Below are 23,739 nucleotides of genomic sequence, written 5' to 3' on the forward strand. Positions count from 1 at the left end.
ATTTCAGTTTCCCATGATGAGTAGACTGTCATGCTCACTAGAGACAACATTAGTTGCACTATGTATGTGGAGCAGGTTGTATTTTACAAGCAGATCAGTCTCCTGAGAGACCATAGAAAATTGCCAAAGCTGACTATATTTCAAGTCATCTCAGCGGGGTATTGGGTAAAGTTTTCAACTAGCAATAATCGTGCCTCGGATCAACCTCATAGGCTACAATACTGCCACTGCGCAAAGTTGACTTGAAGATTGGATCGGGTGGACTGACTCTCAACATAATGACTGCCCCTGTGACGGTTTGAATAGCAAACTATATAAACAAAACATGAACAGTGGTAAATTATTCAGAGATACACACAATGAATGGTACAAAGCTATTATCATTTCAATTTCCAGGTAACTTTTGAAGAATCATATCTATTTTAATACAATGTATGGCCTATCCAATGAAACAGCGTTAGCGGTCCGCCCCCTTAGCTGTACTAGGGGGATTTAATCCCCCCATTCTTTCCCCACATAAGAGAGTAGTTACTCACTACAGTGGCCGTGTTCGAGAGGATCAAAACTGCAATGTATCATTGTTCAATTGTAAATGATTACCTGATTTACAAATAATAATGTGTAGTTATTTATGATGCAAGATTCTCTGTAGATCAGTTAGTCGGCAGTCGCCTGCACTTGTAGCTGCTTTCTTGAAACAAACCCAGTGATTTCCAACAAACGTCATTTCAATTTCCCATGATGAATAGACTGTCATGCTCACTAGAGACAACATTAGTTGCACTATGTATGTGGAGCAGGTTGTATTTTACAAGCAGATCAGTCTCCTGAGAGACCATCAAAAATTGCCAAAGCTGACTATATTTCAAGTCATCTCAGCGGGGTATTGGGTAAAGTTTTCAACTAGCAATAATCGTGCCTCGGATCAACCTCATAGGCTACAATACTGCCACTGCGCAAAGTTGACTTGAAGATTGGATCGGGTGGACTGACTCTCAACATAATGACTGCCCCTGTGACGGTTTGAATAGCAAACTATATAAACAAAACATGAACAGTGGTAAATTATTCAGAGATACACACAGTGAATGGTACAAAGCTATTATCATTTCAATTTCCAGGTAACTTTTGAAGAATCATATCTATTTTAATACAATGTATGGCCTATCCAATGAAACAGCGTTAGCGGGTCCGCCCCTTAGCTGTACTAGGGGGATTTAATCCCCCCATTCTTTCCCCACATAAGAGAGTAGTTACTCACTACAGTGGCCGTGTTCGAGAGGATCAAAACTGCAATGTATCATTGTTCAATTGTAAATGATTACCTGATTTACAAATAATAATGTGTAGTTATTTATGATGCAAGATTCTCTGTAGATCAGTTAGTCGGCAGTCGCCTGCACTGTCAGCTGCTTTCTTGAAACAAACCCAGTGATTTCCAACAAACGTCATTTCAGTTTCCCATGATGAGTAGACTGTCATGCTCACTAGAGACAACATTAGCTGCACTATGTATGTGGAGCAGGTTGTATTTTACAAGCAGATCAGTCTCCTGAGAGACCATCAAAAATTGCCAAAGCTGACTATATTTCAAGTCATCTCAGCGGGGTATTGGGTAAAGTTTTCAACTAGCAATAATCATGCCTCGGATAAACCTCATAGGCTACAATACTGCCACTGCGCAAAGTCAACTTGACAATTGGATCGGGTGGATTGACACTCAACATAATGACTGTCCCTGTGACGGTTTGAATAACAAACTATATAAACAAAACATGAACAGTGGTAAATTATTCAGAGATACACACAGTGAATGGTACAAAGCTATTATCATTTCAATTTCCAGGTAACTTTTGAAGAATCATATCTATTTTAATACAATGTATGGCCTATCCAATGAAACAGCGTTAGCGGGTCCGCCCCTTAGCTGTACTAGGGGGATTTAATCCCCCCATTCTTTCCCCACATAAGAGGGTAGTTACTCACCACAGCGGCCGTGTTCGAGAGGATCAAAACTGCAATGTATCATTGTTCAATTGTAAATGATTAACTGATCTACAAATAATAATGACTAGTTATTTATGATGCAAGATTCTCTGTAGATCAGTTAGTCGGCAGACGCCTGCACTGTCAGCTGCTTTCTTGAAACAAACCCAGGGATTTCCAACAAACGTCATTTCAGTTTCCCATGATGAGTAGACTGTCATGCTCACTAGAGACAACATTAGCTGCACTATGTATGTGGAGCAGGTTGTATTTTACAAGCAGATCAGTCTCCTGAGAGACCATCAAAAATTGCCAAAGCTGACTATATTTCAAGTCATCTCAGCGGGGTATTGGGTAAAGTTTTCAACTAGCAATAATCATGCCTCGGATAAACCTCATAGGCTACAATACTGCCACTGCGCAAAGTCAACTTGACAATTGGATCGGGTGGATTGACACTCAACATAATGACTGTCCCTGTGACGGTTTGAATAACAAACTATATAAACAAAACATGAACAGTGGTAAATTATTCAGAGATACACACAATGAATGGTACAAAGCTATTATCATTTCAATTTCCAGGTAACTTTTGAAGAATCATATCTATTTTAATACAATGTATGGCCTATCCAATGAAACAGCGTTAGCGGGTCCGCCCCTTAGCTGTACTAGGGGGATTTAATCCCCCCATTCTTTCCCCACATAAGAGAGTAGTTACTCACTACAGTGGCCGTGTTCGAGAGGATCAAAACTGCAATGTATCATTGTTCAATTGTAAATGATTAACTGATCTACAAATAATAATGACTAGTTATTTATGATGCAAGATTCTCTGTAGATCAGTTAGTCGGCAGACGCCTGCACTGTCAGCTGCTTTCTTGAAACAAACCCAGTGATTTCCAACAAACGTCATTTCAGTTTCCCATGATGAATAGACTGTCATGCTCACTAGAGACAACATTAGCTGCACTATGTATGTGGAGCAGGTTGTATTTTACAAGCAGATCAGTCTCCTGAGAGACCATCAAAAATTGCCAAAGCTGACTATATTTCAAGTCATCTCAGCGGGGTATTGGGTAAAGTTTTCAACTAGCAATAATCATGCCTCGGATAAACCTCATAGGCTACAATACTGCCACTGCGCAAAGTCAACTTGACAATTGGATCGGGTGGATTGACACTCAACATAATGACTGTCCCTGTGACGGTTTGAATAACAAACTATATAAACAAAACATGAACAGTGGTAAATTATTCAGAGATACACACAGTGAATGGTACAAAGCTATTATCATTTCAATTTCCAGGTAACTTTTGAAGAATCATATCTATTTTAATACAATGTATGGCCTATCCAATGAAACAGCGTTAGCGGGTCCGCCCCTTAGCTGTACTAGGGGGATTTAATCCCCCCATTCTTTCCCCACATAAGAGAGTAGTTACTCACTACAGTGGCCGTGTTCGAGAGGATCAAAACTGCAATGTATCATTGTTCAATTGTAAATGATTAACTGATCTACAAATAATAATGACTAGTTATTTATGATGCAAGATTCTCTGTAGATCAGTTAGTCGGCAGACGCCTGCACTGTCAGCTGCTTTCTTGAAACAAACCCAGTGATTTCCAACAAACGTCATTTCAGTTTCCCATGATGAGTAGACTGTCATGCTCACTAGAGACAACATTAGCTGCACTATGTATGTGGAGCAGGTTGTATTTTACAAGCAGATCAGTCTCCTGAGAGACCATCAAAAATTGCCAAAGCTGACTATATTGCAAGTCATCTCAGCGGGGTATTGGGTAAAGTTTTCAACTAGCAATAATCGTGCCTCGGATCAACCTCATAGGCTACAATACTGCCACTGCGCAAAGTCAACTTGAAAATTGGATCGGGTGGATTGACACTCAACATAATGACTGTCCCTGTGACGGTTTGAATAACAAACTATATAAACAAAACATGAACAGTGGTAAATTATTCAGAGATACACACAGTGAATGGTACAAAGCTATTATCATTTCAATTTCCAGGTAACTTTTGAAGAATCATATCTATTTTAATACAATGTATGGCCTATCCAATGAAACAGCGTTAGCGGGTCCGCCCCTTAGCTGTACTAGGGGGATTTAATCCCCCATTCTTTCCCCACATAAGAGGGTAGTTACTCACCACAGCGGCCGTGTTCGAGAGGATCAAAACTGCAATGTATCATTGTTCAATTGTAAATGATTAACTGATCTACAAATAATAATGACTAGTTATTTATGATGCAAGATTCTCTGTAGATCAGTTAGTCGGCAGACGCCTGCACTGTCAGCTGCTTTCTTGAAACAAACCCAGTGATTTCCAACAAAGGTCATTTCAGTTTCCCATGATGAGTAGACTGTCATGCTCACTAGAGACAACATTAGTTGCACTATGTATGTGGAGCAGGTTGTATTTTACAAGCAGATCAGTCTCCTGAGAGACCATCAAAAATTGCCAAAGCTGACTATATTTCAAGTCATCTCAGCGGGGTATTGGGTAAAGTTTTCAACTAGCAATAATCGTGCCTCGGATCAACCTCATAGGCTACAATACTGCCACTGCGCAAAGTCAACTTGAAAATTGGATCGGGTGGATTGACACTCAACATAATGACTGTCCCTGTGACGGATTGAATAACAAACTATATAAACAAAACATGAACAGTGGTAAATTATTCAGAGATACACACAGTGAATGGTACAAAGCTATTATCATTTCAATTTCCAGGTAACTTTTGAAGAATCATATCTATTTTAATACAATGTATGGCCTATCCAATGAAACAGCGTTAGCGGGTCCGCCCCTTAGCTGTACTAGGGGGATTTAATCCCCCCATTCTTTCCCCACATAAGAGGGTAGTTACTCACCACAGCGGCCGTGTTCGAGAGGATCAAAACTGCAATGTATCATTGTTCAATTGTAAATGATTAACTGATCTACAAATAATAATGACTAGTTATTTATGATGCAAGATTCTCTGTAGATCAGTTAGTCGGCAGACGCCTGCACTGTCAGCTGCTTTCTTGAAACAAACCCAGTGATTTCCAACAAACGTCATTTCAGTTTCCCATGATGAGTAGACTGTCATGCTCACTAGAGACAACATTAGCTGCACTATGTATGTGGAGCAGGTTGTATTTTACAAGCAGATCAGTCTCCTGAGAGACCATCAAAAATTGCCAAAGCTGACTATATTGCAAGTCATCTCAGCGGGGTATTGGGTAAAGTTTTCAACTAGCAATAATCATGCCTCGGATCAACCTCATAGGCTACAATACTGCCACTGCGCAAAGTCAACTTGAAAATTGGATCGGGTGGATTGACACTCAACATAATGACTGTCCCTGTGACGGATTGAATAACAAACTATATAAACAAAACATGAACAGTGGTAAATTATTCAGAGATACACACAGTGAATGGTACAAAGCTATTATCATTTCAATTTCCAGGTAACTTTTGAAGAATCATATCTATTTTAATACAATGTATGGCCTATCCAATGAAACAGCGTTAGCGGGTCCGCCCCTTAGCTGTACTAGGGGGATTTAATCCCCCCATTCTTTCCCCACATAAGAGGGTAGTTACTCACCACAGCGGCCGTGTTCGAGAGGATCAAAACTGCAATGTATCATTGTTCAATTGTAAATGATTAACTGATCTACAAATAATAATGACTAGTTATTTATGATGCAAGATTCTCTGTAGATCAGTTAGTCGGCAGACGCCTGCACTGTCAGCTGCTTTCTTGAAACAAACCCAGTGATTTCCAACAAACGTCATTTCAGTTTCCCATGATGAGTAGACTGTCATGCTCACTAGAGACAACATTAGTTGCACTATGTATGTGGAGCAGGTTGTATGTTACAAGCAGATCAGTCTCCTGAGAGACCATCAAAAATTGCCAAAGCTGACTAGATTTCAAGTCATCTCAGCGGGGTATTGGGTAAAGTTTTCAACTAGCAATAATCGTGCCTCGGATCAACCTCATAGGCTACAATACTGCCACTGCGCAAAGTCAACTTGAAAATTGGATCGGGTGGATTGACACTCAACATAATGACTGTCCCTGTGACGGTTTGAATAACAAACTATATAAACAAAACATGAACAGTGGTAAATTATTCAGAGATACACACAATGAATGGTACAAAGCTATTATCATTTCAATTTCCAGGTAACTTTTGAAGAATCATATCTATTTTAATACAATGTATGGCCTATCCAATGAAACAGCGTTAGCGGGTCCGCCCCTTAGCTGTACTAGGGGGATTTAATCCCCCCATTCTTTCCCCACATAAGAGGGTAGTTACTCACTACAGTGGCCGTGTTCGAGAGGATCAAAACTGCAATGTATCATTGTTCAATTGTAAATGATTAACTGATTTACAAATAATAATGTGTAGTTATTTATGATGCAAGATTCTCTGTAGATCAGTTAGTCGGCAGTCGCCTGCACTGTCAGCTGCTTTCTTGAAACAAACCCAGTGATTTCCAACAAACGTCATTTCAGTTTCCCATGATGAATAGACTGTCATGCTCACTAGAGACAACATTAGTTGCACTATGTATGTGGAGCAGGTTGTATTTTACAAGCAGATCAGTCTCCTGAGAGACCATCAAAAATTGCCAAAGCTGACTATATTGCAAGTCATCTCAGCGGGGTATTGGGTAAAGTTTTCAACTAGCAATAATCGTGCCTCGGATCAACCTCATAGGCTACAATACTGCCACTGCGCAAAGTCAACTTGAAAATTGGATCGGGTGGATTGACACTCAACATAATGACTGTCCCTGTGACGGTTTGAATAACAAACTATATAAACAAAACATGAACAGTGGTAAATTATTCAGAGATACACACAGTGAATGGTACAAAGCTATTATCATTTCAATTTCCAGGTAACTTTTGAAGAATCATATCTATTTTAATACAATGTATGGCCTATCCAATGAAACAGCGTTAGCGGGTCCGCCCCTTAGCTGTACTAGGGGGATTTAATCCCCCCATTCTTTCCCCACATAAGAGGGTAGTTACTCACCACAGCGGCCGTGTTCGAGAGGATCAAAACTGCAATGTATCATTGTTCAATTGTAAATGATTAACTGATTTACAAATAATAATGTGTAGTTATTTATGATGCAAGATTCTCTGTAGATCAGTTAGTCGGCAGTCGCCTGCACTGTCAGCTGCTTTCTTGAAACAAACCCAGTGATTTCCAACAAACGTCATTTCAGTTTCCCATGATAATTAGACTGTCATGCTCACTAGAGACAACATTAGTTGCACTATGTATGTGGAGCAGGTTGTATGTTACAAGCAGATCAGTCTCCTGAGAGACCATCAAAAATTGCCAAAGCTGACTAGATTTCAAGTCATCTCAGCGGGGTATTGGGTAAAGTTTTCAACTAGCAATAATCGTGCCTCGGATCAACCTCATAGGCTACAATACTGCCACTGCGCAAAGTTGACTTGAAGATTGGATCGGGTGGATTGACTCTCAACATAATGACTGTCCCTGTGACAGTTTGAATAACAAACTATATAAACAAAACATGAACAGTGGTAAATTATTCAGAGATACACACAGTGAATGGTACAAAGCTATTATCATTTCAATTTCCAGGTAACTTTTGAAGAATCATATCTATTTTAATACAATGTATGGCCTATCCAATGAAACAGCGTTAGCGGGTCCGCCCCTTAGCTGTACTAGGGGGATTTAATCCCCCCATTCTTTCCCCACATAAGAGGGTAGTTACTCACTACAGTGGCCGTGTTCGAGAGGATCAAAACTGCAATGTATCATTGTTCAATTGTAAATGATTAACTGATTTACAAATAATAATGTGTAGTTATTTATGATGCAAGATTCTCTGCAGATCAGTTAGTCGGCAGTCGCCTGCACTGTCAGCTGCTTTCTTGAAACAAACCCAGTGATTTCCAACAAACGTCATTTCAGTTTCCCATGATAATTAGACTGTCATGCTCACTAGAGACAACATTAGTTGCACTATGTATGTGGAGCAGGTTGTATGTTACAAGCAGATCAGTCTCCTGAGAGACCATCAAAAATTGCCAAAGCTGACTAGATTTCAAGTCATCTCAGCGGGGTATTGGGTAAAGTTTTCAACTAGCAATAATCGTGCCTCGGATCAACCTCATAGGCTACAATACTGCCACTGCGCAAAGTTGATTTGAAGATTGGATCGGGTGGATTGACTCTCAACATAATGACTGTCCCTGTGACGGTTTGAATAACAAACTATATAAACAAAACATGAACAGTGGTAAATTATTCAGAGAAACACACAATTAATGGTACAAAGCCGTTATCATTTCAATTTCCAGGTAACTTTTGAAGAATCATATCTATTTTAATACAATGTATGACCTATCCAATGAAACGGCGTTAGCGGGTCCGCCCCTTAGCTGTACTAGGGGGATTTAATCCCCCCATTCTTTCCCCACATAAGAGGGTAGTTACTCACTACAGTGGCCGTGTTCGAGAGGATCAAAACTGCAATGTATCATTGTTAAATTGTAAATGATTAACTGATCTACAAATAATAATGTGTAGTTATTTATGATGCAAGATTCTCTGTAGATCAGTTAGTCGGCAGTCGCATGCACTGTCAGCTGCTTTCTTGAAACAAACCCAGTGATTTCCAACAAAGGTCATTTCAGTTTCCCATGATGAATAGACTGTCATGCTCACTAGAGACAACATTAGTTGCACTATGTATGTGGAGCAGGTTGTATTTTACAAGCAGATCAGTCTCCTGAGAGACCATCAAAAATTGCCAAAGCTGACTATATTGCAAGTCATCTCAGCGGGGTATTGGGTAAAGTTTTCAACTAGCAATAATCGTGCCTCGGATCAACCTCATAGGCTACAATACTGCCACTGCGCAAAGTTGACTTGAAGATTGGATCGGGTGGATTGACACTCAACATAATGACTGTCCCTGTGACGGTTTGAATAACAAACTATATAAACAAAACATGAACAGTGGTAAATTATTCAGAGATACACACAATGAATGGTACAAATCTATTATCATTTCAATTTCCAGGTAACTTTTGAAGAATCATATCTATTTTAATACAATGTATGGCCTATCCAATGAAACGGCGTTAGCGGTCCGCCCTTAGCTGTACTAGGGGGATTTAATCCCCCCATTCTTTCCCCACATAAGAGGGTAGTTACTCACTACAGTGGCCGTGTTCGAGAGGATCAAAACTGCAATGTATCATTGTTCAATTGTAAATGATTAACTGATTTACAAATAATAATGTGTAGTTATTTATGATGCAAGATTCTCTGCAGATCAGTTAGTCGGCAGTCGCCTGCACTGTCAGCTGCTTTCTTGAAACAAACCCAGTGATTTCCAACAAAGGTCATTTCAGTTTCCCATGATGAGTAGACTGTCATGCTCACTAGAGACAACATTAGTTGCACTATGTATGTGGAGCAGGTTGTATTTTACAAGCAGATCAGTCTCCTGAGAGACCATCAAAAATTGCCAAAGCTGACTATATTGCAAGTCATCTCAGCGGGGTATTGGGTAAAGTTTTCAACTAGCAATAATCATGCCTCGGATCAACCTCATAGGCTACAATACTGCCACTGCGCAAAATTATTTTGAAAATTGGATCGGGTGGATTGACACTCAACATAATGACTGTCCCTGTGACGGTTTGAATAACAAACTATATAAACAAAACATGAACAGTGGTAAATTATTCAGAGATACACACAGTGAATGGTACAAAGCTATTATCATTTCAATTTCCAGGTAACTTTTGAAGAATCATATCTATTTTAATACAATGTATGGCCTATCCAATGAAACAGCGTTAGCGGGTCCGCCCCTTAGCTGTACTAGGGGATTTAATCCCCCATTCTTTCCCCCACATAAGAGGGTAGTTACTCACCACAGCGGCCGTGTTCGAGAGGATCAAAACTGCAATGTATCATTGTTCAATTGTAAATGATTAACTGATCTACAAATAATAATGACTAGTTATTTATGATGCAAGATTCTCTGTAGATCAGTTAGTCGGCAGACGCCTGCACTGTCAGCTGCTTTCTTGAAACAAACCCAGTGATTTCCAACAAACGTCATTTCAGTTTCCCATGATGAGTAGACTGTCATGCTCACTAGAGACAACATTAGCTGCACTATGTATGTGGAGCAGGTTGTATTTTACAAGCAGATCAGTCTCCTGAGAGACCATCAAAATTGCCAAAGCTGACTATATTGCAAGTCATCTCAGCGGGGTATTGGGTAAAGTTTTCAACTAGCAATAATCGTGCCTCGGATCAACCTCATAGGCTACAATACTGCCACTGCGCAAAGTCAACTTGAAAATTGGATCGGGTGGATTGATACTCAACATAATGACTGTCCCTGTGACGGTTTGAATAACAAACTATATAAACAAAACATGAACAGTGGTAAATTATTCAGAGATACACACAATGAATGGTACAAAGCTATTATCATTTCAATTTCCAGGTAACTTTTGAAGAATCATATCTATTTTAATACAATGTATGGCCTATCCAATGAAACAGCGTTAGCGGGTCCGCCCCCTTAGCTGTACTAGGGGGATTTAATCCCCCATTCTTTCCCCACATAAGAGGGTAGTTACTCACTACAGTGGCCGTGTTCGAGAGGATCAAAACTGCAATGTATCATTGTTCAATTGTAAATGATTAACTGATTTACAAATAATAATGTGTAGTTATTTATGATGCAAGATTCTCTGTAGATCAGTTAGTCGGCAGTCGCCTGCACTTGTAGCTGCTTTCTTGAAACAAACCCAGTGATTTCCAACAAACGTCATTTCAATTTCCCATGATGAATAGACTGTCATGCTCACTAGAGACAACATTAGTTGCACTATGTATGTGGAGCAGGTTGTATTTTACAAGCAGATCAGTCTCCTGAGAGACCATCAAAAATTGCCAAAGCTGACTATATTGCAAGTCAGCTCAGCGGGGTATTGGGTAAAGTTTTCAACTAGCAATAATCATGCCTCAGATCAACCTCATAGGCTACAATACTGCCACTGCGCAAAGTTAACTTGAAAATTGGATCGGGTGGATTGACACTCAACATAATGACTGTCCCTGTGACGGTTTGAATAACAAACTATATAAACAAAACATGAACAGTGGTAAATTATTCAGAGATACACACAGTGAATGGTACAAAGCTATTATCATTTCAATTTCCAGGTAACTTTTGAAGAATCATATCTATTTTAATACAATGTATGGCCTATCCAATGAAACAGCGTTAGCGGGTCCGCCCCTTAGCTGTACTAGGGGGATTTAATCCCCCCATTCTATCTCCACATAAGAGGGTAGTTACTCACTACAGTGGCCGTGTTCGAGAGGATCAAAACTGCAATGTATCATTGTTCAATTGTAAATGATTAACTGATTTACAAATAATAATGACTAGTTATTTATGATGCAAGATTCTCTGTAGATCAGTTAGTCGGCAGACGCCTGCACTGTCAGCTGCTTTCTTGAAACAAACCCAGTGATTTCCAACAAACGTCATTTCAGTTTCCCATGATGAGTAGACTGTCATGCTCACTAGAGACAACATTAGTTGCACTATGTATGTGGAGCAGGTTGTATTTTACAAGCAGATCAGTCTCCTGAGAGACCATCAAAAATTGCCAAAGCTGACTATATTGCAAGTCATCTCAGCGGGGTATTGGGTAAAGTTTTCAACTAGCAATAATCATTTTTTTCTTTTGGAAAAGTTTTTATTATTCATTTCCTTTAAAACAGCTCACATTTTAAATACATTTACACACATAAAAACGGCATAAAGTGCATTCAAATCAGCATTACATTACAGTTACATTTTAAAAGGTACATGTTGTTTATTTAAAACAATAAAACAATCCTACATAAAAGTACCCATTCCTGTAAAAGCCAATTAATAAAAGCCATTTTAAAATGTGTGTACATGTTTTAACAAAGTAAAAACATTTTTAAGACATTAGAAGCCTGTCAAAAAGTCACTTTGTTAAAAAAGCTGTCTTCGGTCCTTTGTGCAAAAACGGGGTGAGTCCTTATCGAAAAAGCCTCCTCTTGCTCTTCCTGAATCAACTCCGTACCCGTCCGTCGGGGCCCAGAGGAGACTCCCCCCCCTAGGCGCATCGCCCTAGGCGCCGCAGCGCTGTCAGGCCGTGGCCGCCGGGACCTTGGGTGTTGTGGGGGACCCTTCGCCTGGGGTCGAGGCCCCCTGTCGTTCGTACCACCCCAGGGCTTCCGTGGCTACAAAGCCACTGCCTGGGGGGTGGTCTCTACCTGTTTCCCTACCAGCAGGTTGCGGGAGGACCACAGTGCGTCCTTCAGACACGTGAGGGTGGGCCAGAGTTGTGTGAAGGCCTTTGTTGTAATAGGCCTTCGGCCCACCCCATACAGCACGAGCTGGGGCGTTAGGTCCTCCCCTGCTGGCAGGCGTGGGGAGATCAGGGGGCCTGCTTCCTTCCACAGGTCCCGTGCGGCTCTGCACTCCCAGAGCAAGTGCCTCACCGACTCTTCTTGGCCGCAGCCTGGTCGGGGCACGCGGATGTCCTCGCCATGCCCCGGGAGTGCATAACGGCCCTGACCGGGAGGATCTCGTGGGCGACCATCCAGGACAGGTCACGGTGCCGATTCAGCAGAGCAGGATGGGACACGTTGCGCCAAACCGTTGAGGGCTCGCCTACAGCAAGCCCGCGCACTGGACACACCGGTTCCCGTTCCTGCACAAGAGAGAGAAGAGAGCGGTGTTTTGTTAAAACTGTGACAGGCTCTTTTTCCAGTTTAAAATGTCTTAAAAACTTTTGGAGCTGTGCATAGTGTGTGGGGAGCAGGAAAGAGACTGGGGCTCGCAGGTCGACTGGGATCAGCCTCAGAGACCTGAGGTAAGACCCCAGCCAGAACCGTGCGAGGGCCTGGGTCTTGTTGCTGACCGGGGAGGTGGCAAGAGTGAGATGTAACGCTGTGTAGCGGCTGCCCAGGAACAAGTAGAGGTCAGGTAAGCCTTTCCCCCCCTTGAACCTGGGCCTCTTTACCACCTCCCTCCTCAGTCTCTCCCACTTGCTTCCCCACAGAAAATAAAATAACATCCGGTCCAGAGCTAAAAGAGTTGTTCGTGGTGGGATAAAAACAGAACTGATCAATAAAAGGACAGGTAAAATCACAGCCTTGATGATTAAAACCTTGCCCTCTAAAGTCAGCTGTCTCAGTCCCCAAAACCCTAGTCTCTGTCTAACTGTCCCTAACATCCCGGTCCAATTACCACTACCTCCTCCCTCCCTGTCAAATTTTACCCCTAGAACCCTAATGTCCGTCATTCTAACCGTCAGTGGTAGTCTGGTCAAGTCTGAGTCTGCCCACGGTCCGAAAAATTGTGCCTCTGTCTTATCTCTGTTCAGTCTCGCCCCAGAGGCTCGTCCGTACCAGTCAGTCCTGTCCAGAGTCCTGTCAACAGATAAAAGGTCGGTGCATAAAATGTTTACGTCGTCCATATAAAAGACGCACTTGGCGGTCATCCCCCCACTCCCCGGGATACCCACCCCACTGATCCGTTGGTCCCTTCTCAAGACCTGTGCCAGTGGTTCTATGCAGGCCACAAACAGGAGGGGAGATAATGGACATCCCTGACGGACGCCGCAGTGTACTCCCACTGCTCTTGACAAATGCCCATTTACAAGGATTCTGCTGGTGATGTCCCCATACAGCAATCCCACCCAAGCTAGAAACCTTTCAGGGAACCCCATTTTTTGCAGTACCTTGAAGAGGTACTGGTGCGAGACCCGATCAAAAGCTTTCTCAAAGTCTAAATTTAGGACTATAAGCCGCATGTTTCTGTCTCTCGCATAACAGATGGCATCTCTGATCAGTACTAGGCTGTCCGTGATCTTCCTTCCCGGAATGGCACAGGCTTGATCCGGGTGGATCACCTCCCCTAAAACAGAAGACATTCTGAGTGTTAAAACCTTAGTAAAAAGTTTACAGTTTTCAACTAGCAATAATCATGCCTCGGATCAACCTCATAGGCTACAATACTACCACTGCGCAAAATTAACTTGAAAATTGGATCGGGTGGATTGACACTCAACATAATGACTGTCCCTGTGATGGTTTGAATAACAAACTATATAAACAAAACATGAACAGTGGTAAATTATTCAGAGATACACACAGTGAATGGTACAAAGCTATTATCATTTCAATTTCCAGGTAACTTTTGAAGAATCATATCTATTTTAATACAATGTATGGCCTATCCAATGAAACAGCGTTAGCGGGTCCGCCCCTTAGCTGTACTAGGGGGATTTAATCCCCCCATTCTATCTCCACATAAGAGGGTAGTTACTCACTACAGTGGCCGTGTTCGAGAGGATCAAAACTGCAATGTATCATTGTTCAATTGTAAATGATTAACTGATCTACAAATAATAATGACTAGTTATTTATGATGCAAGATTCTCTGTAGATCAGTTAGTCGGCAGTCGCCTGCACTGTCAGCTGCTTTCTTGAAACAAACCCAGTGATTTCCAACAAACGTCATTTCAGTTTCCCATGATGAGTAGACTGTCATGCTCACTAGAGACAACATTAGTTGCACTATGTATGTGGAGCAGGTTGTATTTTACAAGCAGATCAGTCTCCTGAGAGACCATCAAAAATTGCCAAAGCTGACTATATTTCAAGTCATCTCAGCGGGGTATTGGGTAAAGTTTTCAACTAGCAATAATCGTGCCTCGGATCAACCTCATAGGCTACAATACTGCCACTGCGCAAAGTTGACTTGAAGATTGGATCGGGTGGACTGACTCTCAACATAATGACTGCCCCTGTGACGGTTTGAATAGCAAACTATATAAACAAAACATGAACAGTGGTAAATTATTCAGAGATACACACAGTGAATGGTACAAAGCTATTATCATTTCAATTTCCAGGTAACTTTTGAAGAATCATATCTATTTTAATACAATGTATGGCCTATCCAATGAAACAGCGTTAGCGGGTCCGCCCCTTAGCTGTACTAGGGGGATTTAATCCCCCATTCTTTCCCCCACATAAGAGGGTAGTTACTCACTACAGTGGCCGTGTTCGAGAGGATCAAAACTGCAATGTATCATTGTTCAATTGTAAATGATTAACTGATTTACAAATAATAATGTGTAGTTATTCATGATGCAAGATTCTCTGTAGATCAGTTAGTCGGCAGTCGCCTGCACTGTCAGCTGCTTTCTTGAAACAAACCCAGTGATTTCCAACAAACGTCATTTCAATTTCACATGATGAATAGACTGTCATGCTCACTAGAGACAACATTAGTTGCACTATGTATGTGGAGCAGGTTGTATTTTACAAGCAGATCAGTCTCCTGAGAGACCATCAAAAATTGCCAAAGCTGACTATATTGCAAGTCATCTCAGCGGGGTATTGGGTAAAGTTTTCAACTAGCAATAATCGTGCCTCGGATCAACCTCATAGGCTACAATACTGCCACTGCGCAAAGTTAACTTGAAAATTGGATCGGGTGGATTGACACTCAACATAATGACTGTCCCTGTGACGGTTTGAATAACAAACTATATAAACAAAACATGAACAGTGGTAAATTATTCAGAGATACACACAGTGAATGGTACAAAGCTATTATCATTTCAATTTCCAGGTAACTTTTGAAGAATCATATCTATTTTAATACAATGTATGGCCTATCCAATGAAACAGCGTTAGCGGGTCCGCCCCTTAGCTGTACTAGGGGGATTTAATCCCCCCATTCTATCTCCACATAAGAGGGTAGTTACTCACTACAGTGGCCGTGTTCGAGAGGATCAAAACTGCAATGTATCATTGTTCAATTGTAAATGATTAACTGATTTACAAATAATAATGACTAGTTATTTATGATGCAAGATTCTCTGTAGATCAGTTAGTCGGCAGACGCCTGCACTGTCAGCTGCTTTCTTGAAACAAACCCAGTGATTTCCAACAAAGGTCATTTCAGTTTCCCATGATGAGTAGACTGTCACGGTCACTAGAGACAACATTAGCTGCACTATGTATGTGGAGCAGGTTGTATTTTACAAGCAGATCAGTCTCCTGAGAGACCATCAAAAATTGCCAAAGCTGACTATATTTCAAGTCATCTCAGCGGGGTATTGGGTAAAGTTTTCAACTAGCAATAATCGTGCCTCGGATCAACCTCATAGGCTACAATACTGCCACTGCGCAAAGTTGACTTGAAGATTGGATCGGGTGGACTCACTCTCAACATAATGACTGCCCCTGTGACGGTTTGAATAGCAAACTATATAAACAAAACATGAACAGTGGTAAATTATTCAGAGATACACACAATGAATGGTACAAAGCTATCATCATTTCAATTTCCAGGTAACTTTTGAAGAATCATATCTATTTTAATACAATGTATGGCCTATCCAATGAAACAGCGTTAGCGGGTCCGCCCCTTAGCTGTACTAGGGGGATTTAATCCCCCCATTCTTTCCCCACATAAGAGGGTAGTTACTCACTACAGTGGCCGTGTTCGAGAGGATCAAAACTGCAATGTATCATTGTTCAATTGTAAATGATTAACTGATCTACAAATAATAATGACTAGTTATTTATGATGCAAGATTCTCTGTAGATCAGTTAGTCGGCAGTCGCCTGCACTGTCAGCTGCTATCTTGAAACAAACCCAGTGATTTCCAACAAACGTCATTTCAGTTTCCCATGATGAGTAGACTGTCATGCTCACTAGAGACAACATTAGCTGCACTATGTATGTGGAGCAGGTTGTATTTTACAAGCAGATCAGTCTCCTGAGAGACCATCAAAAATTGCCAAAGCTGACTATATTGCAAGTCATCTCAGCGGGGTATTGGGTAAAGTTTTCAACTAGCAATAATCATGCCTCGGATCAACCTCATAGGCTACAATACTGCCACTGCGCAAAGTTGACTTGAAGATTGGATCGGGTGGACTGACTCTCAACATAATGACTGCCCCTGTGACGGTTTGAATAGCAAACTATATAAACAAAACATGAACAGTGGTAAATTATTCAGAGATACACACAGTGAATGGTACAAAGCTATTATCATTTCAATTTCCAGGTAACTTTTGAAGAATCATATCTATTTTATTACAATGTATGGCCTATCCAATGAAACAGCGTTAGCGGGTCCGCCCCTTAGCTGTACTAGGGGGATTTAATCCCCCCATTCTTTCCCCACATAAGAGGGTAGTTACTCACTACAGTGGCCGTGTTCGAGAGGATCAAAACTGCAATGTATCATTGTTCAATTGTAAATGATTAACTGATGTACAAATAATAATGCGTAGTTATTTATGATGCAAGATTCTCTGTAGATCAGTTAGTCGGCAGTCGCCTGCACTGTCAGCTGCTTTCTTGAAACAAACCCAGTGATTTCCAACAAAGGTCATTTCAGTTTCCCATGATGAGTAGACTGTCATGCTCACTAGAGACAACATTAGTTGCACTATGTATGTGGAGCAGATTGTATTTTACAAGCAGATCAGTCTCCTGAGAGACCATCAAAAATTGCCAAAGCTGACTATATTTCAAGTCACTCAGCGGGGTATTGGGTAAAGTTTTCAACTAGCAATAATCGTGCCTCGGATCAACCTCATAGGCTACAATACTGCCACTGCGCAAAGTCGACTTGAAAATTGGATCGGGTGGATTGACACTCAACATAATGACTGTCCCTGTGACGGTTTGAATAACAAACTATATAAACAAAACATGAACAGTGGTAAATTATTCAGAGATACACACAATGAATGGTACAAAGCTATTATCATTTCAATTTCCAGGTAACTTTTGAAGAATCATATCTATTTTAATACAATGTATGGCCTATCCAATGAAACAGCGTTAGCGGGTCCGCCCCTTAGCTGTACTAGGGGGATTTAATCCCCCCATTCTTTCCCCACATAAGAGGGTAGTTACTCACTACAGTGGCCGTGTTCGAGAGGATCAAAACTGCAATGTATCATTGTTCAATTGTAAATGATTAACTGATCTACAAATAATAATGAGTAGTTATTTATGATGCAAGATTCTCTGTAGATCAGTTAGTCGGCAGTCGCCTGCACTGTCAGCTGCTTTCTTGAAACAAACCCAGTGATTTCGAACACAGATCATTTCAGTTTCCCATGATGAATAGACTATCACGGTCACTAGAGACAACATTAGTTGCACTATGTATGTGGAGCAGGTTGTATTTTACAAGCAGATCAGTCTCCTGAGAGACCATCAAAAACTGCCAAAGCTGACTATATTTCAAGTCATCTCAGCGGGGTATTGGGTAAAGTTTTCAACTAGCAATAATCGTGCCTCAGATCAACCTCATAGGCTACAATACTGCCACTGCGCAAAGTCGACTTGACAATTGGATCGGGTGGATTGACACTCAACATAATGACTGTCCCTGTGACGGTTTGAATAACAAACTATATAAACAAAACATGAACAGTGGTAAATTATTCAGAGATACACACAATGAATGGTACAAAGCTATTATCATTTCAATTTCCAGGTAACTTTTGAAGAATCATATCTATTTTAATACAATGTATGGCCTATCCAATGAAACAGCGTTAGCGGGTCCGCCCCTTAGCTGTACTAGGGGATTTAATCCCCCATTCTTTCCCCACATAAGAGGGTAGTTACTCACCACAGCGGCCGTGTTCGAGAGGATCAAAACTGCAATGTATCATTGTTCAATTGTAAATGATTAACTGATTTACAAATAATAATGAGTAGTTATTTATGATGCAAGATTCTCTGTAGATCAGTTAGTCGGCAGTCGCCTGCACTGTCAGCTGCTTTCTTGAAACAAACCCAGTGATTTCGAACAAACGTCATTTCAGTTTCCCATGATGAGTAGACTGTCACGGTCACTAGAGACAACATTAGTTGCACTATGTATGTGGAGCAGGTTGTATTTTACAAGCAGATCAGTCTCCTGAGAGACCATCAAAAATTGCCAAAGCTGACTATATTGCAAGTCATCTCAGCGGGGTATTGGGTAAAGTTTTCAACTAGCAATAATCGTGCCTCGGATCAACCTCATAGGCTACAATACTGCCACTGCGCAAAGTTGACTTGAAAATTGGATCGGGTGGATTGACACTCAACATAATGACTGTCCCTGTGACGGTTTGAATAACAAACTATATAAACAAAACATGAACAGTGGTAAATTATTCAGAGATACACACAGTGAATGGTACAAAGCTATTATCATTTCAATTTCCAGGTAACTTTTGAAGAATCATATCTATTTTAATACAATGTATGGCCTATCCAATGAAACAGCGTTAGCGGGTCCGCCCCTTAGCTGTACTAGGGGGATTTAATCCCCCCATTCTTTCCCCACATAAGAGGGTAGTTACTCACCACAGCGGCCGTGTTCGAGAGGATCAAAACTGCAATGTATCATTTTTCAATTGTAAATGATTAACTGATTTACAAATAATAATGTGTAGTTATTTATGATGCAAGATTCTCTGTAGATCAGTTAGTCGGCAGTCGCCTGCACTGTCAGCTGCTTTCTTGAAACAAACCCAGTGATTTCGAACACAGATCATTTCAGTTTCCCATGATGAATAGACTATCACGGTCACTAGAGACAACATTAGTTGCACTATGTATGTGGAGCAGGTTGTATTTTACAAGCAGATCAGTCTCCTGAGAGACCATCAAAAATTGCCAAAGCTGACTATATTGCAAGTCATCTCAGCGGGGTATTGGGTAAAGTTTTCAACTAGCAATAATCGTGCCTCGGATCAACCTCATAGACTACAATACTGCCACTGCGCAAAGTTGACTTGAAGATTGGATCGGGTGGATTGACACTCAACATAATGACTGTCCCTGTGACGGTTTGAATAACAAACTATATAAACAAAACATGAACAGTGGTAAATTATTCAGAGATACACACAGTGAATGGTACAAAGCTATTATCATTTCAATTTCCAGGTAACTTTTGAAGAATCATATCTATTTTAATACAATGTATGGCCTATCCAATGAAACAGCGTTAGCGGGTCCGCCCCTTAGCTGTACTAGGGGGATTTAATCCCCCCATTCTTTCCCCACATAAGAGGGTAGTTACTCACCACAGCGGCCGTGTTCGAGAGGATCAAAACTGCAATGTATCATTTTTCAATTGTAAATGATTACCTGATTTACAAATAATAATGTGTAGTTATTTATGATGCAAGATTCTCTGTAGATCAGTTAGTCGGCAGTCGCCTGCACTGTCAGCTGCTTTCTTGAAACAAACCCAGTGATTTCGAACACACGTCATTTCAGTTTCCCATGATGAGTAGACTGTCATGGTCACTAGAGACAACATTAGTTGCAATATGTATGTGGAGCAGATTGTATTTTACAAGCAGATCAGTCTCCTGAGTGACCATCAAAAATTGCCAAAGCTGACTATATTGCAAGTCATCTCAGCGGGGTATTGGGTAAAGTTTTCAACTAGCAATAATCGTGCCTCGGATCAACCTCATAGGCTACAATACTGCCACTGCGCAAAGTTGACTTGAAAATTGGATCGGGTGGATTGACACTCAACATAATGACTGTCCCTGTGACGGTTTGAATAACAAACTATATAAACAAAACATGAACAGTGGTAAATTATTCAGAGATACACACAGTGAATGGTACAAAGCTATTATCATTTCAATTTCCAGGTAACTTTTGAAGAATCATATCTATTTTAATACAATGTATGGCCTATCCAATGAAACAGCGTTAGCGGGTCCGCCCCTTAGCTGTACTAGGGGGATTTAATCCCCCATTCTTTCCCCACATAAGAGGGTAGTTACTCACCACAGCGGCCGTGTTCGAGAGGATCAAAACTGCAATGTATCATTGTTCAATTGTAAATGATTAACTGATCTACAAATAATAATGACTAGTTATTCATGATGCAAGATTCTCTGTAGATCAGTTAGTCGGCAGTCGCCTGCACTGTCAGCTGCTTTCTTGAAACAAACCCAGTGATTTCGAACAAAGGTCATTTCAGTTTCCCATGATGAGTAGACTGTCATGCTCACTAGAGACAACATTAGCTGCACTATGTATGTGGAGCAGGTTGTATTTTACAAGCAGATCAGTCTCCTGAGAGACCATCAAAAATTGCCAAAGCAGACTATATTGCAAGTCATCTCAGCGGGGTATTGGGTAAAGTTTTCAACTAGCAATAATCGTGCCTCGGATCAACCTCATAGGCTACAATACTGCCACTGCGCAAAGTTGACTTGAAAATTGGATCGGGTGGATTGACACTCAACATAATGACTGTCCCTGTGACGGTTTGAATAACAAACTATATAAACAAAACATGAACAGTGGTAAATTATTCAGAGATACACACAGTGAATGGTACAAAGCTATTATCATTTCAATTTCCAGGTAACTTTTGAAGAATCATATCTATTTTAATACAATGTATGGCCTATCCAATGAAACAGCGTTAGCGGGTCCGCCCCTTAGCTGTACTAGGGGGATTTAATCCCCCCATTCTTTCCCCACATAAGAGGGTAGTTACTCACTACAGTGGCCGTGTTCGAGAGGATCAAAACTGCAATGTATCATTGTTCAATTGTAAATGATTAACTGATTTACAAATAATAATGTGTAGTTATTCATGATGCAAGATTCTCTGTAGATCAGTTAGTCGGCAGTCGCCTGCACTGTCAGCTGCTATCTTGAAACAAACCCAGTGATTTCCAACAAACGTCATTTCAGTTTCCCATGATGAGTAGACTGTCATGCTCACTAGAGACAACATTAGCTGCACTATGTATGTGGAGCAGGTTGTATTTTACAAGCAGATCAGTCTCCTGAGAGACCATCAAAAATTGCCAAAGCTGACTATATTGCAAGTCATCTCAGCGGGGTATTGGGTAAAGTTTTCAACTAGCAATAATCATGCCTCGGATCAACCTCATAGGCTACAATACTGCCACTGCGCAAAGTTGACTTGAAAATTGGATCGGGTGGATTGACACTCAACATAATGACTGTCCCTGTGACGGTTTGAATAACAAACTATATAAACAAAACATGAACAGTGGTAAATTATTCAGAGATACACACAGTGAATGGTACAAAGCTATTATCATTTCAATTTCCAGGTAACTTTTGAAGAATCATATCTATTTTAATACAATGTATGGCCTATCCAATGAAACAGCGTTAGCGGGTCCGCCCCTTAGCTGTACTAGGGGGATTTAATCCCCCATTCTTTCCCCACATAAGAGGGTAGTTACTCACCACAGCGGCCGTGTTCGAGAGGATCAAAACTGCAATGTATCATTGTTCAATTGTAAATGATTAACTGATTTACAAATAATAATGTGTAGTTATTTATGATGCAAGATTCTCTGTAGATCAGTTAGTCGGCAGTCGCCTGCACTGTCAGCTGCTTTCTTGAAACAAACCCAGTGACTTCGAACACAGGTCATTTCAGTTTCCCATGATGAATTAGACTGTCATGGTCACTAGAGACAACATTAGCTGCACTATGTATGTGGAGCAGGTTGTATGTTACAAGCAGATCAGTCTCCTGAGAGACCATCAAAAATTGCCAAAGCTGACTAGATTTCAAGTCATCTCAGCGGGGTATTGGGTAAAGTTTTCAACTAGCAATAATCGTGCCTCGGATCAACCTCATAGGCTACAATACTGCCACTGCGCAAAGTTGACTTGAAGATTGGATCGGGTGGATTGACTCTCAACATAATGACTGTCCCTGTGACGGTTTGAATAACAAACTATATAAACAAAACATGAACAGTGGTAAATTATTCAGAGATACACACAGTGAATGGTACAAAGCTATTATCATTTCAATTTCCAGGTAACTTTTGAAGAATCATATCTATTTTAATACAATGTATGGCCTATCCAATGAAACAGCGTTAGCGGGTCCGCCCCTTAGCTGTACTAGGGGGATTTAATCCCCCCATTCTTTCCCCACATAAGAGGGTAGTTACTCACCACAGCGGCCGTGTTCGAGAGGATCAAAACTGCAATGTATCATTGTTCAATTGTAAATGATTAACTGATTTACAAATAATAATGTGTAGTTATTTATGATGCAAGATTCTCTGTAGATCAGTTAGTCGGCAGTCGCCTGCACTGTCAGCTGCTTTCTTGAAACAAACCCAGTGATTTCCAACACAGGTCATTTCAGTTTCCCATGATGAATAGACTGTCACGCTCACTAGAGACAACATTAGCTGCAATATGTATGTGGAGCAGGTTGTATTTTACAAGCAGATCAGTCTCCTGAGAGACCATCAAAAATTGCCAAAGCTGACTATATTGCAAGTCATCTCAGCGGGGTATTGGGTAAAGTTTTCAACTAGCAATAATCGTGCCTCGGATCAACCTCATAGGCTACAATACTGCCACTGCGCAAAGTTGACTTGAAAGATTGGATCGGGTGGATTGACACTCAACATAATGACTGTCCCTGTGACGGTTTGAATAACAAACTATATAAACAAAACATGAACAGTGGTAAATTATTCAGAGATACACACAGTGAATGGTACAAAGCTATTATCATTTCAATTTCCAGGTAACTTTTGAAGAATCATATCTATTTTAATACAAT

General features: G+C 40.9%; 29 non-coding genes and 2 pseudogenes across 29 annotated transcripts; all 31 read right to left on the reverse strand.

The window, feature by feature from the left end:
* Positions 1-98: 98 nt before the first annotated feature.
* LOC121540979 lies at positions 99-239 on the reverse strand. Its single transcript, XR_005995625.2, has one exon. It is a non-coding gene; the product is annotated as a U4 spliceosomal RNA (small nuclear RNA).
* A 584-nt stretch (positions 240-823) lies between these two features.
* On the reverse strand, positions 824-964 carry LOC123481974. The gene has a single exon (XR_006657487.1). It is a non-coding gene; the product is annotated as a U4 spliceosomal RNA (small nuclear RNA).
* A 584-nt stretch (positions 965-1,548) lies between these two features.
* LOC123481982 lies at positions 1,549-1,689 on the reverse strand. The gene has a single exon (XR_006657495.1). It is a non-coding gene; the product is annotated as a U4 spliceosomal RNA (small nuclear RNA).
* Positions 1,690-2,273: 584 nt separating this feature from the next.
* Positions 2,274-2,414, reverse strand: LOC121540965. Its single transcript, XR_005995613.2, has one exon. It is a non-coding gene; the product is annotated as a U4 spliceosomal RNA (small nuclear RNA).
* Positions 2,415-2,998: 584 nt separating this feature from the next.
* On the reverse strand, positions 2,999-3,139 carry LOC123481983. The gene has a single exon (XR_006657496.1). It is a non-coding gene; the product is annotated as a U4 spliceosomal RNA (small nuclear RNA).
* Positions 3,140-3,723: 584 nt separating this feature from the next.
* On the reverse strand, positions 3,724-3,864 carry LOC121540977. Its single transcript, XR_005995623.2, has one exon. It is a non-coding gene; the product is annotated as a U4 spliceosomal RNA (small nuclear RNA).
* A 583-nt stretch (positions 3,865-4,447) lies between these two features.
* LOC121540962 lies at positions 4,448-4,588 on the reverse strand. The gene has a single exon (XR_005995610.2). It is a non-coding gene; the product is annotated as a U4 spliceosomal RNA (small nuclear RNA).
* A 584-nt stretch (positions 4,589-5,172) lies between these two features.
* On the reverse strand, positions 5,173-5,313 carry LOC121540984. Its single transcript, XR_005995630.2, has one exon. It is a non-coding gene; the product is annotated as a U4 spliceosomal RNA (small nuclear RNA).
* A 584-nt stretch (positions 5,314-5,897) lies between these two features.
* On the reverse strand, positions 5,898-6,038 carry LOC121540974. Its single transcript, XR_005995621.2, has one exon. It is a non-coding gene; the product is annotated as a U4 spliceosomal RNA (small nuclear RNA).
* Positions 6,039-6,622: 584 nt separating this feature from the next.
* Positions 6,623-6,763, reverse strand: LOC121540966. Its single transcript, XR_005995614.2, has one exon. It is a non-coding gene; the product is annotated as a U4 spliceosomal RNA (small nuclear RNA).
* Positions 6,764-7,347: 584 nt separating this feature from the next.
* Positions 7,348-7,488, reverse strand: LOC121540955. Its single transcript, XR_005995603.2, has one exon. It is a non-coding gene; the product is annotated as a U4 spliceosomal RNA (small nuclear RNA).
* Positions 7,489-8,072: 584 nt separating this feature from the next.
* LOC121540981 lies at positions 8,073-8,213 on the reverse strand. Its single transcript, XR_005995627.2, has one exon. It is a non-coding gene; the product is annotated as a U4 spliceosomal RNA (small nuclear RNA).
* A 584-nt stretch (positions 8,214-8,797) lies between these two features.
* Positions 8,798-8,938, reverse strand: LOC121540978. The gene has a single exon (XR_005995624.2). It is a non-coding gene; the product is annotated as a U4 spliceosomal RNA (small nuclear RNA).
* A 582-nt stretch (positions 8,939-9,520) lies between these two features.
* Positions 9,521-9,661, reverse strand: LOC123481987. Its single transcript, XR_006657500.1, has one exon. It is a non-coding gene; the product is annotated as a U4 spliceosomal RNA (small nuclear RNA).
* A 583-nt stretch (positions 9,662-10,244) lies between these two features.
* LOC121540964 lies at positions 10,245-10,384 on the reverse strand. The gene has a single exon (XR_005995612.2). It is a non-coding gene; the product is annotated as a U4 spliceosomal RNA (small nuclear RNA).
* Positions 10,385-10,968: 584 nt separating this feature from the next.
* LOC123481979 lies at positions 10,969-11,109 on the reverse strand. Its single transcript, XR_006657492.1, has one exon. It is a non-coding gene; the product is annotated as a U4 spliceosomal RNA (small nuclear RNA).
* Positions 11,110-11,693: 584 nt separating this feature from the next.
* LOC123481971 lies at positions 11,694-11,807 on the reverse strand (annotated as a pseudogene).
* A 2,184-nt stretch (positions 11,808-13,991) lies between these two features.
* On the reverse strand, positions 13,992-14,124 carry LOC123481970 (annotated as a pseudogene).
* Positions 14,125-14,708: 584 nt separating this feature from the next.
* Positions 14,709-14,849, reverse strand: LOC123481975. Its single transcript, XR_006657488.1, has one exon. It is a non-coding gene; the product is annotated as a U4 spliceosomal RNA (small nuclear RNA).
* A 584-nt stretch (positions 14,850-15,433) lies between these two features.
* Positions 15,434-15,574, reverse strand: LOC121540985. The gene has a single exon (XR_005995631.2). It is a non-coding gene; the product is annotated as a U4 spliceosomal RNA (small nuclear RNA).
* Positions 15,575-16,158: 584 nt separating this feature from the next.
* Positions 16,159-16,299, reverse strand: LOC121540983. Its single transcript, XR_005995629.2, has one exon. It is a non-coding gene; the product is annotated as a U4 spliceosomal RNA (small nuclear RNA).
* Positions 16,300-16,883: 584 nt separating this feature from the next.
* Positions 16,884-17,024, reverse strand: LOC121540972. The gene has a single exon (XR_005995620.2). It is a non-coding gene; the product is annotated as a U4 spliceosomal RNA (small nuclear RNA).
* Positions 17,025-17,608: 584 nt separating this feature from the next.
* Positions 17,609-17,748, reverse strand: LOC123481985. The gene has a single exon (XR_006657498.1). It is a non-coding gene; the product is annotated as a U4 spliceosomal RNA (small nuclear RNA).
* A 584-nt stretch (positions 17,749-18,332) lies between these two features.
* LOC121540954 lies at positions 18,333-18,473 on the reverse strand. Its single transcript, XR_005995602.2, has one exon. It is a non-coding gene; the product is annotated as a U4 spliceosomal RNA (small nuclear RNA).
* Positions 18,474-19,055: 582 nt separating this feature from the next.
* On the reverse strand, positions 19,056-19,196 carry LOC123481976. Its single transcript, XR_006657489.1, has one exon. It is a non-coding gene; the product is annotated as a U4 spliceosomal RNA (small nuclear RNA).
* A 584-nt stretch (positions 19,197-19,780) lies between these two features.
* Positions 19,781-19,921, reverse strand: LOC121540959. The gene has a single exon (XR_005995607.2). It is a non-coding gene; the product is annotated as a U4 spliceosomal RNA (small nuclear RNA).
* Positions 19,922-20,505: 584 nt separating this feature from the next.
* LOC123481986 lies at positions 20,506-20,646 on the reverse strand. Its single transcript, XR_006657499.1, has one exon. It is a non-coding gene; the product is annotated as a U4 spliceosomal RNA (small nuclear RNA).
* Positions 20,647-21,229: 583 nt separating this feature from the next.
* LOC123481981 lies at positions 21,230-21,370 on the reverse strand. The gene has a single exon (XR_006657494.1). It is a non-coding gene; the product is annotated as a U4 spliceosomal RNA (small nuclear RNA).
* A 584-nt stretch (positions 21,371-21,954) lies between these two features.
* On the reverse strand, positions 21,955-22,095 carry LOC121540980. The gene has a single exon (XR_005995626.2). It is a non-coding gene; the product is annotated as a U4 spliceosomal RNA (small nuclear RNA).
* A 584-nt stretch (positions 22,096-22,679) lies between these two features.
* Positions 22,680-22,820, reverse strand: LOC123481973. Its single transcript, XR_006657486.1, has one exon. It is a non-coding gene; the product is annotated as a U4 spliceosomal RNA (small nuclear RNA).
* Positions 22,821-23,404: 584 nt separating this feature from the next.
* Positions 23,405-23,545, reverse strand: LOC123481977. Its single transcript, XR_006657490.1, has one exon. It is a non-coding gene; the product is annotated as a U4 spliceosomal RNA (small nuclear RNA).
* Between the last annotated feature and the right edge of the window lie 194 nt (positions 23,546-23,739).

The sequence above is a fragment of the Coregonus clupeaformis genome, chromosome 26, assembly GCF_020615455.1.
Source record: "Coregonus clupeaformis isolate EN_2021a chromosome 26, ASM2061545v1, whole genome shotgun sequence".
Lineage (NCBI taxonomy): Eukaryota > Metazoa > Chordata > Actinopteri > Salmoniformes > Salmonidae > Coregonus > Coregonus clupeaformis.